The following is a 13274-nucleotide window of genomic DNA, read 5'->3' on the forward strand; positions in this document are numbered from 1 at the left end:
TCCCCGCGGAGCAGAGAGCCCAATGCGGGGCTCGATCCCAGGACCCTGGGATCATGACCCGAGCCGAAGGCAGAGGCTTAACCAACTGAGCCACCCAGGCGCCCCAGTACATTATAGTTTTTGATGAAGTGTTCCATGATTCATTGTTTGCATATAACACCCAGTGTTCCATGCAATACATGCCCTCCTTAATACCCATCACCAGGCTCACCTATCCCCCACCCACCCTCAGTTTGTTTCCCATAGTCTATAATCTCTCATGCTTCATTTCCCCCTCTGATTCACTTCCTTCATTTTCCCCTTCCTTCTCCCAAAGCCACTCTTGCCCCCTGTAGTCCATTCTCCACACAGCAGCCATAGTGACCCATCTGAAAAATATATCATGGCATGTCAATCTTCCTCTAAAATCCCTCCAATGGCAATTAGAATAAAATCCAAACTTCCATTGGCTTGCACAGCCCTATAAGACCTGACATTGATTGGTGTCTTCTGACTTTACCTGTAACTCCTTCCACTACAAACCCTGCCCCGTCCTCAGCTTGACTCTAGGCACACAGACCTTCCAATATTCCATGCTTATTCCCAACTTAGGCCTGAGATGTCTGGTTCCTCTCATCATTCAGGTTTCCCCTTAAATATCATGCCTTTAAAAAGATATTCCCTAACCACCTGATCTAAAGTACATGCAATTTCTCCCCATGAGATCTCTTGACTTCAGTTCTCTACATGGCTGTTATCATAAGCTGGTATTTCTTATTCTTTACTTCTTTTTTTGTCTGTCCCTCCAACCCCAACCCCAAGCCCTACACACATATCTCACCTCCACAAGAATGAAGTCTCTATTACAGAAGGAACAATGAGGTTTGATACACCAGCACACTCCCAGCAGAGGAGAGTGCCTGGCTCATACTAAGAGCTCAATTAATATTAGCTGAATGGATGGATTTTACATGATCTGTTCTTTTTTTTTTTAAGATTTTTATTTATTGATTTGAGAGAGAGGGTGAGGGAGAGCATGAGAAGGGAGAATGTCAGAAGGAGAAGCAGACTCCCTGCAGAGCTGGGAGCCCGATGCAGGACTCGATTCTGGAAGTCCAGGATCATGACCTGAGCCAAAGGCAGTCGCTTAACCAACTGAGCCATCCAGGTGCCCAACATGATCTGTTCTTGAATGCAAGATCAATTACTCATGTGGCTGAGCACCCAACTCTTGGTTTCTGCTCAGGTCATGATCTCAGGATTGTGGGATCCAGGCCCCTGTCAGGCTCCATGCTCAGCACAGGGTCTGTTCAGGATTCTCTCCCCCTCTCCCTTGGACCCTCCCCCACCCGTGCACATCTGCATTCTACTCTCTCTCTCTCAAATTAATAAATAAGTAAAATATTAAAAAACAAAAACAGGAAGAACAGTACCTATTCCCACATGGCCCCACCGGCTAGGAGTACATGGCCAGTGTTGGGGGAAATGGGCCAGTAACTGGTGGGATCTTCTTTTATGACACATGGCAGGACTTCAGGCAAGCAATGATGCACAGAAGCTAGCTGAGTCCTTCAGGGAGACCTTTGTGAGGCTCTGAATACAGGTAGGGCTGCTCTGCACCCCAGGTGCTGCCCAGCTGGGAAGAAGGCCCTCCTTCTTCCTTCCACATAGAACCAAGCAGTACTCCAGCCTACTGATTGATGTACACGATCATCTGGAAACAGCAACCTGGTGTACGTGCTGGAGCTCATCTAAGTGGCTACAGCAGTTCTGAGGTACCATTTTGAGAGCAGCACACATGGCAAGCAAGATAGGAACAGAAGAAAAGCTTTTGGGGAGCTCAAAGGCATAGCAGGGAATTGCTTAAGAGATGCTGAATACTGGTAGGACATGGGAGAAATATTTATATAAAATCATTATATTCTGTTTTCATAGTCAGTTCCTTGGCATCTGACTTAAACATGAGTTATTTTTTTAAGTTCTCACAATAACTAGCAAAGTATTTTTATTCCTAGTTTCAAGATAAGGGCACTGAGTCCCATGGCGGTAAATTAGCTTGTCCAGTGATGCATATAGATGTTAGGAGGAAAAAACAAACCCAGACTCCCAAGGCCTGTATTCTTGTCCCACTAAATAGGCTATTTCAGGTCACAGATTCAAAGCAGCAAATCAGAACTCAAGAGGTACCCAAAGAAAATAATCCAATCAAGAAATGGGCAGAAGACATGAACAGACATTTCTGCAAAGAAGACAACCAACTGGTCAACAGACACATGAAAAAGTGCTCCACATTACTTGGCATCGGGGAAATACAAATCAAAACCACAATGAGGTACCACCTCACACCAGTCAGAACAGTTAAAATTAACAAGTCAGGAAATGACAGGGATTGGTGAGGATGCGGAGAAAGGGGAACCCTCCTACACTGTTGGTGGGAATGCAAGCTGGTGCAGCCACTCTGGAAAACAGCATGGAGGTTCCTCAAAAAGTTGAAAATAGAGCAACCCTATGACCCAGGAATCACAATACTGGCTATTTACCCTAAAGATACAAATGTAGTGATCTGAAGGGGCACGTGCACCTGAATGTTTATAGCAGCAATGTCCATAATAGCCAAACTATGGAAAGAACCTAGATGTCCATCAACAGACGAATGGATAAAGAAGATGTGGTATATATATACAATGGAATACTATGCAGCCATCGAAAGAATCAAAATCTTGCCATTTGCAACGACATGGATGGAACTAGAGGGTATTATGCTGAGCGAAATAAGTCAATCAGAGAAAGACAATTATCATATGATCTCCCTGATATGAGGAATTTGAGAGGCAGGGAGGGAAAAAATGAAATAAGATGGGATTGGGAGGGAGACAAAGCATAAGAGACTTAATCTCAGGAAACAAACTGAGGGTTGCTGGGAGGAGGTAGGGGGAGGGATTGGGTGGCTGGGTTATAGACATTGGGGAGGGTATATGCTATGGTGAGTGCTGTGAACTGTGTAAGCCTGATGATTCACAGACCTGTACCCCTGGGGCAAATAATACATTATATGTTAATAAAAAAAATAAAAAAAAATAAAATGAGGAAGCTGAAGTCCAAAAAAATTTTAAAATAAAAAAATAGATAATAAAATAAAAATTGTCAACCCCCCCAAAAAAAAGAACTCAAGTGGTTATAGGTAAATGCTCAAAGAATTAAAAAACAAACAAACACCAACAACAAAAAAAAACCTTGGAACCACAATTTATCCTCAAAAGAGGATACAGGAAAAAAACATGAATACAACAGAAGAGTCACCGAGCAAAATTTAAATTAAGTTTCGTCTCTTACCTGTAGGCTACCAGAAAAACTTATAAAAATTTAGTTAAGATTTCTAACAGGTCCTTTTTTTTTTTTTTTTTTTTTTATTCGACAGAGAGAGATCACAAGTAGGCAGATAGGCAGGCAGAGAGAGAGAGGAGGAAGCAGGCTCCCTACCAAGGAGAGAGCCCGATGAGGGGCTCGATCCCAGGACCCTGGGATCATGACCTGAGCCGAAGGCAGAGGCTTTAACCTTCTGAGCCACCCAGGCGCCCCTCTAACAGGTCCTTAATATAAAAGAAGATTTGGTGCTGGAACAGATCTATTCATTGAATATATTGAACATGTAATATGTTTAGTATCCTTAGAGAATATTCTTGGCATTAGGGATACGATAGGAAATAAAACAGGTCAAAATCCCTGACCAGGGGCACCTGGGTGGCTCAGTGGGTGAAGGCCTCTGCCTTCGGTTCAGGTCATGATCTCAGGGTCCTGGAATCGAGCCCTGCATTGGGCTCTCTATTCAGCAGGGAGCCTGCTTCCTCCTCTATCTATCTGCTTGCCTCTCTGCCTACTTGTGATCTCTGTCTGTCAAATAAATAAATAAAATCTTAAAAAAAAAAAAAATCCCTGACCAAATAGAGCTTAAATTTTAATGGATAAGAATCTTGTATAAAATTTCTCTAAGTGGCAGACTGACTACTTTGTACCATGCTTTCACTATTAATCGGCAGTCCTCTGTACACTGTGTAAGTTTAAGCTAAACTATTTATAAATCACAAAATGTGTCCTTCCTCTTCAATTCTTGCAAAGAGCCATGCTTAGGACTCGGCTCATCATAGGGCCCCTGGACACAATCTGAACTCAATATTGTTGTGCTGGGCTCCAGGACAATTAAAAGTAAAGGAGAGATCATGTTCCACTAAGCTGCTTCTAAGACTGGGAAACACAGAGCCCATTTGGATCAAGAGAGGGAAGCCCATGGAGGGACCAGTGCCCAGATTCAGTCTCCAGCTAACATGTTGGACAGTTGCATAACTGACTTATTTTCTTCATTTCCCCAACTAGGTTTTAGTTGAAGTATCAAATGATCATCTTTGCCTTTGCACAGCTATCTGCACTGTGGGGTTGCCCCCGTTGCTGCTCCCAGGCATAAAGGAAAACTCTGGGTTAACTCGGCCAGGTCCATTGATCTCAAAGCTTGGAATCAAGGTCCCACTTTCTTCTTAAAGATCTGCTCCTTCCTTTTTCCAGCTGCCAAAAAAACAGAGTGCTCCTGCCAGGTTTCAGAAACTGCAGTCTTTTGATGATGCAACAAGTCAGACTGTGTTTTGGTACAAGCTTTGGAAAGCTCTGGGGATCCTGCTTAGAAGGACATCAGCTAAAACAAAGGGTAAGGGGGGGGGGGAATAAGCTGTTTGATCCAATGTCAAATCCCACCACTGACTCCTCTGAGCAAGGCTATCAGATGAAGCCCTCTTGCAGTGAGCTGTGTGAAATTGGAGATTCCACTTACCTTCTGCCTCTTAGAACCAGACAAGCCCTCCCCACAGCAAGAGGATGAATGGCAAGCACATGGACAGTTCTCTCTGAGCTGGATGATTTAGGGAAATTGCTGTGAAAGCACAGAGAAATGGTAAGGGAGGTTTGAAGGAGGGGTGGGCCAAGCAAGGAGACTTCCCACTTCTGAATGATAGCGCTAGTAGGAGCAATATTTGTCGAAGGTGGAGGAAGAGGGCTCACTGTTAAAGGCTTTTGCACTCTTTGCCACAGGGCCAGTGGGGAGCCTTTGAAGGCGGCTAGGGAAGGACTTGGACATATACAGTGATCTGGAAACAGTCAAAATCCAGTTGCTGTTTGGCGTTTCGCTTCCAGGGAAATGTGAGCTGTCTGGTTTTGATTACTACACTCTTATCACATCAGGCTGTTCTTTATTAGAAGCAGTTTCATTTCCAAGAAACCTGTTTTGCTTCTCCTCCTTTGCACTCTTCAGGGCCCTTGCCTCCCCCTCCCCCAGTCCCTGCCTCAGCCCTAACCCCATCTCCTCCACACCAACTCCTTCCTGTCTAGGAAAAAAGTTGCTACGTGACCCTAGTTCATGCGAGACCTAGAAAATAAAAGGATTAAAGTTTGGTTGGTGACTGCAGCAGATGGCACAATAGGAGTCCCCAGCCTTTGCCTTTTCCAAGTTACTACCTTCCTGCCTGTGTGGTTAAAGGGACCATGGACCCCCGTCCACTTGGTGGTTGTAAGTCAGTAACTTGTCAGAAGTAGCCAGTGTATTTGCAAGAGGACTCCTTTTGAGATGCCTGGTGGCCCACAGTTCGAAAGGCAGGATAAAGCTGGATGAGGCCACTGCCACCCTGCGTGGCAATCGCCCCCAGAACTCGTGGATGTGTGTGGAATGCACTGAACATCCTCACTGTTCTGCAAATTTCAAGAGGATCCAAGTTTAACAAGCATCGGCTAGGTGCCCCTGTCTCCCTCAGGGGCCCCTCAGAGAGATCTCAGAGATCCCCACTGGCCTCTCTAGGATTTCCAATCACAGGCACTCGTATTTTTGCTTCTTTCTATCTTTCTATCTCCTTCACATTTCCTCCCCACCCCCAACTTATTTTCTCCTAGAGTCTCACTTATAAAACCTGTGGTTGAAGGTTATACTAATTCCCACCTCATCTGTGTGAGAAATCATTTTACCCAGAGTCCTCTGAGGTCTCCCTGCTTGTTTTTAGAGAAGACCGCCTTAAGTCTCCTCTCTCTTATGCCTTGCCCTCTGAAATTCCAAAATCCTCCTCAAATTTTCTGAGAATCTCTTAAGAGGTGGAGACTTCCAGTCAACCCTCTCAACTCCTGCTCCCACTGGAGTTCATGGGTGTTGTCAATCCTGTGCCTGATGTACTTTTCTTTCTACACCAGAGTCACTCAGATAAGAACCTGGCACCTGGAGGCGCCTAGGTGGCTCAGTCAGTTAAGCTGAGCCTTCAGCTCAGGTCATCACCCTGGGGTCCTGGGATCAAGCCCCACCTCAGGTTCCCTGCTCAGCGGGAGGCCTGCTTCTCCCTCTGCCTCTCTCACTCTCTCTCAAATACATAAATAAAATCTTAAAAATAAATAAAGTCTTAAAAAAATATGCACCCTCCTCAGCTTAAAAAAATGGAAGTGTTCCTCAGGCACATGTGTGTGAGAGGATGGAGAGGTTTATATTAGAGCCACATACAACTTCAAATTCCATATAGATACCTCTTTCAGTGAAATAGTCCAACCATACCTGGGAGATTTTTCACAGACCTCATGACCCCATGAAGGCCCAGCCTCACGCTCTTTCACCGACCCCTCCTCCCTCTCTCCACTTTGTTGGTTCAGTCTTTGTCATTCCAAGGGGACATCTGTTTTCTTAGATCCACCTTCCTTAGAAGCAGTTATAAAAGTGTTTTACTACAAAATATTTCAAACATTTAAGAAAGTCCAGAAAATAATATCACGGATAATATTTTAAGATTTAGATGTTGAAATGTTGCCATTTTTGTTTCAGCCTGCTCACTGGCTCGGGCTCTCTCTTTCTCTTTCTCCTTCCCTCTCTTTTTCTCTCTGAAATAAAATTCTTCTAACACAACTAAAGCCAGGCCTATCCCTTTCCTTTCCTCCCACTCTCCCTAAGGTTAACTGATAGCCACGAGTTGTAGATTATTCCCATGCATGTTCTTTGCTTTTATTACGTATGAATATTTCCACAAATGATATCCAGTTGTATTGGGGACGTTTACAAAGATTTGCTTAAATGCCACATTGGACTGGATGGTGAGAATGATTTTTATGAGCAGTAATATTGTCTTACTTCGGTTTCTATTTCTCATGATCTCAGCCCTGAACCCAGTGGCCCAGCCTCTTATAGGTACTCAACAAATATCTCCTGAATAAATTGCACAAGAAAATAATATCCTCCAAATCATCAACAATCAAAGCATGCCAAGCGGTTAAGAGGTTACCCAAGATAAGTCATATTTTATATAATTTTTAATTTTCAGCAAGGAAACTTCAATGACTACAAATAACTCTTCCAGTACAGGTACGTTCTTTCCTAGGCAAAGCTTAGGGAGCTTCATAAATGACTCATGAAGGAGCCTTTCAATGCCAGGGTTCAATCTGCGTCTCCTTTCACATGACTCAGCCATGACTGATTTCAGTTCGATCCCCAGTTCGAACTTCAGGGCAGAAGTTCTTAGACCATATCCTCCCATTCCCAAAACTTCTGACTTCATGGATGAGTACAGACTCTCCTCTTCTCTCACCCTGAGTTCATCCCCTCAAATGCCAAGAAGAGCACCTGACATCATTGTTTCTGGGGCAGCCAAGAACACCAGCAGTCATTTGGTTTAATGGATAGGGTTCACATCCCTAAGACATTTTTTAGTGTGCCAGGCTATGAAGGAATAGAACTGGAGAAGTCTAATGGTCTAGACTCAGCTTCAATTCCCTGAAAGGCAGAAAACTCACCCAAAGTGATGGTGCTGGGAACTGTTTCAACCTCCTTGGCTAGCTTGACCTTCAGTTGAGTGGCCATATAGTTTATCATCCAAACTCGTACAACTTGAGAGTGAAAGATGGAGCTATTAATAATTATATCAGGTGAACAAGCACAAAGACCACTCTTGGCAAACCAGATTGCAGGTTACCCTAAATCAGTAATGCTTCATAAAAGCCAGCACTGTATCCCCTTTTGTAAGATGCTTCAAATGACATATTATCCAGAGCCTCAGGGAATGATCCCCTTGATCCCTCTCCCAGGGTAGATCTAAGGTTGAACGAGTCCATTCTCTTATAGCAGAATGTGACCTAATCTTCATATAATTAAGTTGGGGAAAAAGAACTTTTCAGCAGAGGATAATTTGATTCAATTTCTATTTCTTCTTTCTCCAATAGGATGAAATGAGGGCCAACCCTTCTCCCACCATCCTTTGAAAGTTTTCAGGGAAATGACAATATACATCACACCAGTAAAAATCAGAGGAAAAAGAAAATGTCACCAGTTGTTCAAAACTGTGGCTCTGAAGCAGAATCCATTTGGCATCAGTAGTGGTGTTTGCCAAGTTCCATGAATAATAACATGGTTTTAATATTAGACAAACCTGGGTTTGAGTCTCGGCTTCATCACTACTCTCCATGTGACCTTGGACAAATTGCTTCTCTAGTTGTCAATTTATCCATCTATAAAATGGGGACATGGGGTGGTAAGGATAATATGAATCTCACAGGTTAATTGGAAGTTTTCAGTGAGGTAATGAGTTTAAAGCCACAAGGACAGTGCTTGGCATATATTAAGTACCTAGGAAATATTAGCTATAATTATTACTCATACTGTTTAAATCTTCACCGTATTTTTTTACCATCACTTCTCCCTCTACTTCCTCATGTATCCTCACTGCCCAAACTAATAGGCTACTTAACTTTTCTTTTTTTTTTTAAGATTTTATTTATTCATTGGACAGAGAGAGAAAAAGAGATATCACAAGTAGGCAGAGCAGCTGGCAGAGAGAGGTGGGGAAGCAGGCTCCCCGCTGAGCAGAGAGCCTGATGCATGGCTTGATCCCAGGACCCTGTGATCATGACCTGAGCTGAAGGCAGAGGCTAACCACTGAGCTACCCAGGCACCCCAGCTACTTAACTTTTCTTAAAAATGTCTTGTCTCTCTCTGTCACCTCTATGTTTTTGCTACTGTACTGCCTGCCACCTGGTATGCTTGCTTTTCCCTTTCCATTCTTATCCTCTTGGCTCAGTATGGACATATCTTTCCCTTTTTCGAAGGTCCACTTCACCTACTACACCCTTCAGGGAGTCTTCTTAAAGGTGAATTATCCATCCCCGAGTCGACTATCTACCATGCATTGTAGGGAATTAGTATCTTCCTAGTAAACTACGACATCTTCGACTATGAATCAGAATTATGTCTAATTAAGATTTTTCTCCCCTACAGTGTTTAGCATATAACCTTGCAAAATGTGCTCAAGAAATATTTCTTGGCTATCATGAAGTTTAGAACACAGTGGTTAACAGCTGGAGTCAGGTGCCTGGGGCTCAGTCCACTTTTTAACCATGGGCTCCAAAGCAAAATTTTAACCTTTTCAAATCATATTCTCCTCTGCACAATGGGCATAGTGCTGCACAGGCACGTTTAAGAATCCTTGTTATAGCCTTAAGCCACTGGTGAACGTTCCTTCTGCTGGAATTATTCATTTAGTCACAACTGCAATCAAATTTAGTTATCTTCAGTAATACACCTAAAAAGATGCATAGCTCCCCCCTATGTGAAAAGGTCTACCTGTGAAAAGGTCTATCCTACAACCTCAGCTCAAGGTTAATACTAACTTCCCACATGCTCTCCTTTGCAATGGCTCCAACACTCTAGTGCTTCTGTGTGTTCTTCATGATGAACAGTATGGACCATTAATCTTAACCGCTGTGGCAGCTCTTATAGTCAAGAACCCTTAGAGATATTCTTTTATCTGTCACAGCACATATAAAAACTGAAGCCTGATCTTGGCCATTCACAATATCTTCCTTCTGGGTCCCTACTATGAGTCACCCTTTCTTAGTCTACCACTTGTTTTTCTTTCCCTCACCTGATTGCTGGCTCCTATGCAAAACTTGCTCATTTCTGCCTCTTAAGCCTTGGCATGGGCCATTTACCCACCTCTCCCACCCAAATGTGTAGAAGAGGATGGGCTCTGGAGTCTAAGAGAAGTGGATTCTACTTCTGGCAGTATCAGTGACTGACTCGAAATGCTGGATATGATTATCCTTCATGAGCTTTAATTTCCTCATCTGTAAAATGCCAATGACTAGATAAGAGTGACTTCTAGTAATATGATCAACTGAACTAATGTGGAAAGGCTGTCCTCCCACATCAAACACATGGAAATACTGGAGAAAATACAACAAAAAGAAAAAATTTAACCGTATGACCAAATGTATAAATAATAAGAGAAGAATTCCTAGGTCCCAGAAACTGAGTAGGAACTCAATGCCAGGGTAGAGAGGACAGTAGACAAAGCCAAAGAACTCCCAGAAGAATCAGAAAGAGACAAAGGCCTTGGGGAAAGGAGGCAACACCTCAAATCCCTGCAAGACAAGGTGAAGAGCTCAAATTCCCTACTTAAAGCAGGTGCAACGTATATGACAGATAACTGATCAGCATACAACATGTGTAAGTAACCAGAATGTTTGTCTAAGGGGGGGGGGATCTCGAGTCACAAGGTAGAAACATGAAACTGTTTTGTTGTTCTAGTAATTACAGACTGTGCTCTCACTGTGTAGTGGGCTTCCCTTACAAGATCTCAGTGGGACTGGGAGGGACTGGTGATCAGGCCATTATTTGGTGTGGGGGGTTGGGCAGACTCCAGGTGATCCTGTCCCCACAGACTCCTCACCCTGAACTACTGGACGAAGCTGTGGGGCACCTTCTAAAGCCCAGGATCACTGAGCCCTGAATGTCCAGATGGAAGGGTGATAGTGCTCCAGGCCTTGAGAAAACACTCTTCTTTCTCTTTTCATTTCTTCAGAAGCAACAGTACTTATGCTGTGGAAATATATATATAAATATATATTTATATGGTGTCTCTTGAGAAAGTAGAGTGGTCGTTGCCAGGGGCTAGAGAGAGGGAAGAAAGAGAGGTATTATTTAATGGATATGGAGTTTCAGTTGGGGAAGATGAAGAAGTTCTGGAGATGGATGATGGTGACTGTTGCACAATATTGTGAATGTACTTCATGTCACTGAACTGTATGCTTAAAATGGCTAAAACGGTAACTTTATTTTTTTAAAGACTTTATTTATAAATTTGGCAGAGACAGACACAAAGAGAGAGGCTACACAAGCAGGGGGAGTGGGAGAGGAAGAAGGAGGCTTCCCGCTGAGTAGGGGCTCAATCCCACCTGAGCGGAAGGCAGACGCTTAATAACTGAGCCACCCAGGCTCCCCTAAAATGGTAACTTTAATTTTATGTATGTTTGACTGCAAGAAAGAGAGAAAGAAAGAAAGATCTTTCTGAAATTCACACCAAAAGAGCATTTGATGTAGAAGACTTAATCAACAGATTTTCCTCAAAGCAGAATCTTTATATTATAAATCATATAATATATATTTAAATTTTGATTTAAAAAAAAAAATCCTGTCTCCTGATTGAATTGTAAAGGGAAAGATCTGGTAAAAGAAGCAGAAACAATAGTTCAACGTAGCCCTATCACTCTACTGCATTTGTTATGTGGCGTAAGTGCCTGTGAGTAGGCAGTGAGCGTTGCAGAGATGAGGAAGGAGACACAGAAGGAGATACAGAGGGCCTCCATGCCACAGGTCTGATGCTGGCTGTGGTGGGCGTGGAGATACACGACCCAGATCTCCCTGCAAGGAAGCACTTGTTGCCCAGCTGTGGGTCATGAGGGCAGCACACAGCCTCCAGTGGTCAGCACCTCAGCAGCAGAGAGCCCTCTGCCTTAGCCCTCGTCGAAGGTCATGCCCTCCCCAGGGCAGCTCACAGCCAGTGGTAAGATCAATACCTTCATAAATGCCCAGCCATTTTGACCCAATGCATTTTGACCCAATACTTGTTCTAGTTCCCAGGGAGTTAGCCAAAACTCTGTCAGGCCTGCTTCCCGCTTCTACTCTTTCCTCTGACCAATCTTGTTTGCTTTCCCTCTTCCTTTCACAAGTATTGACTCCCTATATTACACAGGATTCTTCAGAGAAACTAAAACCAATAGGATTTATTTAGAAAGACATTTGTTATGAAGGATAGGCTCATGTGGTTATGGAGGCTGAGAAATCTCAAAATCTGTCATCTGCAAGTTAGAGGCCCCAGAAACCCAGTGGTATCGTTCCAGTCCAAACCTGAAAGCCCAAGACCCAGGAGGGCCAACATCCAAGGACAGGAGAAAATGGATGTCCAGCTTGAGCAGAGAGCAAAGTCACCCATCCTCTACCTTTTTGCTCTAGTCAGGCCCTGAGAGTATTGGATGACGCCTACCCACATTGATTCCTTACTCAGTCTTCCAATTCAAATGCTAATCTCTTCTGGAAACACCTTCATACACACATCCACAAATACTGTTTTACTAGTTGTGGGCAACACTTAACCTGGTTGAGCTGACACATAAAATTAACTATTGCAACCTGTAGTGAGCATCTTACAGCCCAAATTCCACCTTAGCCTCTCATTCTAGAGAAGCCAACCTGTCCTAGCTGCTATTCACCAAGTCTCATCTTAGTTCACCATGACTGTGTAAGACTCCAGCCCTTTCTCCTCTTGGCAGGCCCCTTTCCAGTAATGGGAGCAAAGACAAGAGTCACTTTCATTCAGACCAGGAGAGAAACTTTCGGGTATGTTCTCTGTATGCACTGTTGGCTGCTTCACTTTAGAATACTGAACAACTCCCTCCATTGCTACTGTGCTCCTACAACCAGAAAGGCTGGTTGTAGGAGCTAGACACGTGACCTCAGATTTCAGCTGCAACACTGTCCAATATCCCTACATCTTCATGCCTGCCTCAAAGCTTTGCTCTGTGCTATCCCCTGCACATCCATACAATGCTACAGCAGCTCTGTGACCCTACTGCTCTCAGCCTGGGAGCCCATCTCCAACTTCACACAAAGTTCCTGACCTGTGGGAACCCCCTCATAGTCACATCCGCAAATGGGCAAACCTAACTGTATCCTTCATCTTCTGCCAGTTACCACCCAGTATCCTTTCTCATCTCAAAAGCCAACTTCTCAACAAGTGCACTGGGTCTCATCGTCTCCAAGACTTTCATTATTTGGTCTTTTCCTCCCTCTCCTGGATCATTAGCCACTCCCTTTTATACTGGATTGTTTCCTTTGATTCATACAAATTTTAGTATCTCCATTTTTCCATACTTTTCTTTTGTTTAAGGGTTGCCTACAAAACCTTGTCCACTTACTCATTTTCACTTACTCTTTATTCACTGCAATCTGGGTTTCTTCT

The sequence above is a fragment of the Lontra canadensis genome, unplaced genomic scaffold, assembly GCF_010015895.1.
Source record: "Lontra canadensis isolate GAN:19392208 unplaced genomic scaffold, GSC_riverotter_1.0 scaffold43, whole genome shotgun sequence".
NCBI lineage: Eukaryota > Metazoa > Chordata > Mammalia > Carnivora > Mustelidae > Lontra > Lontra canadensis.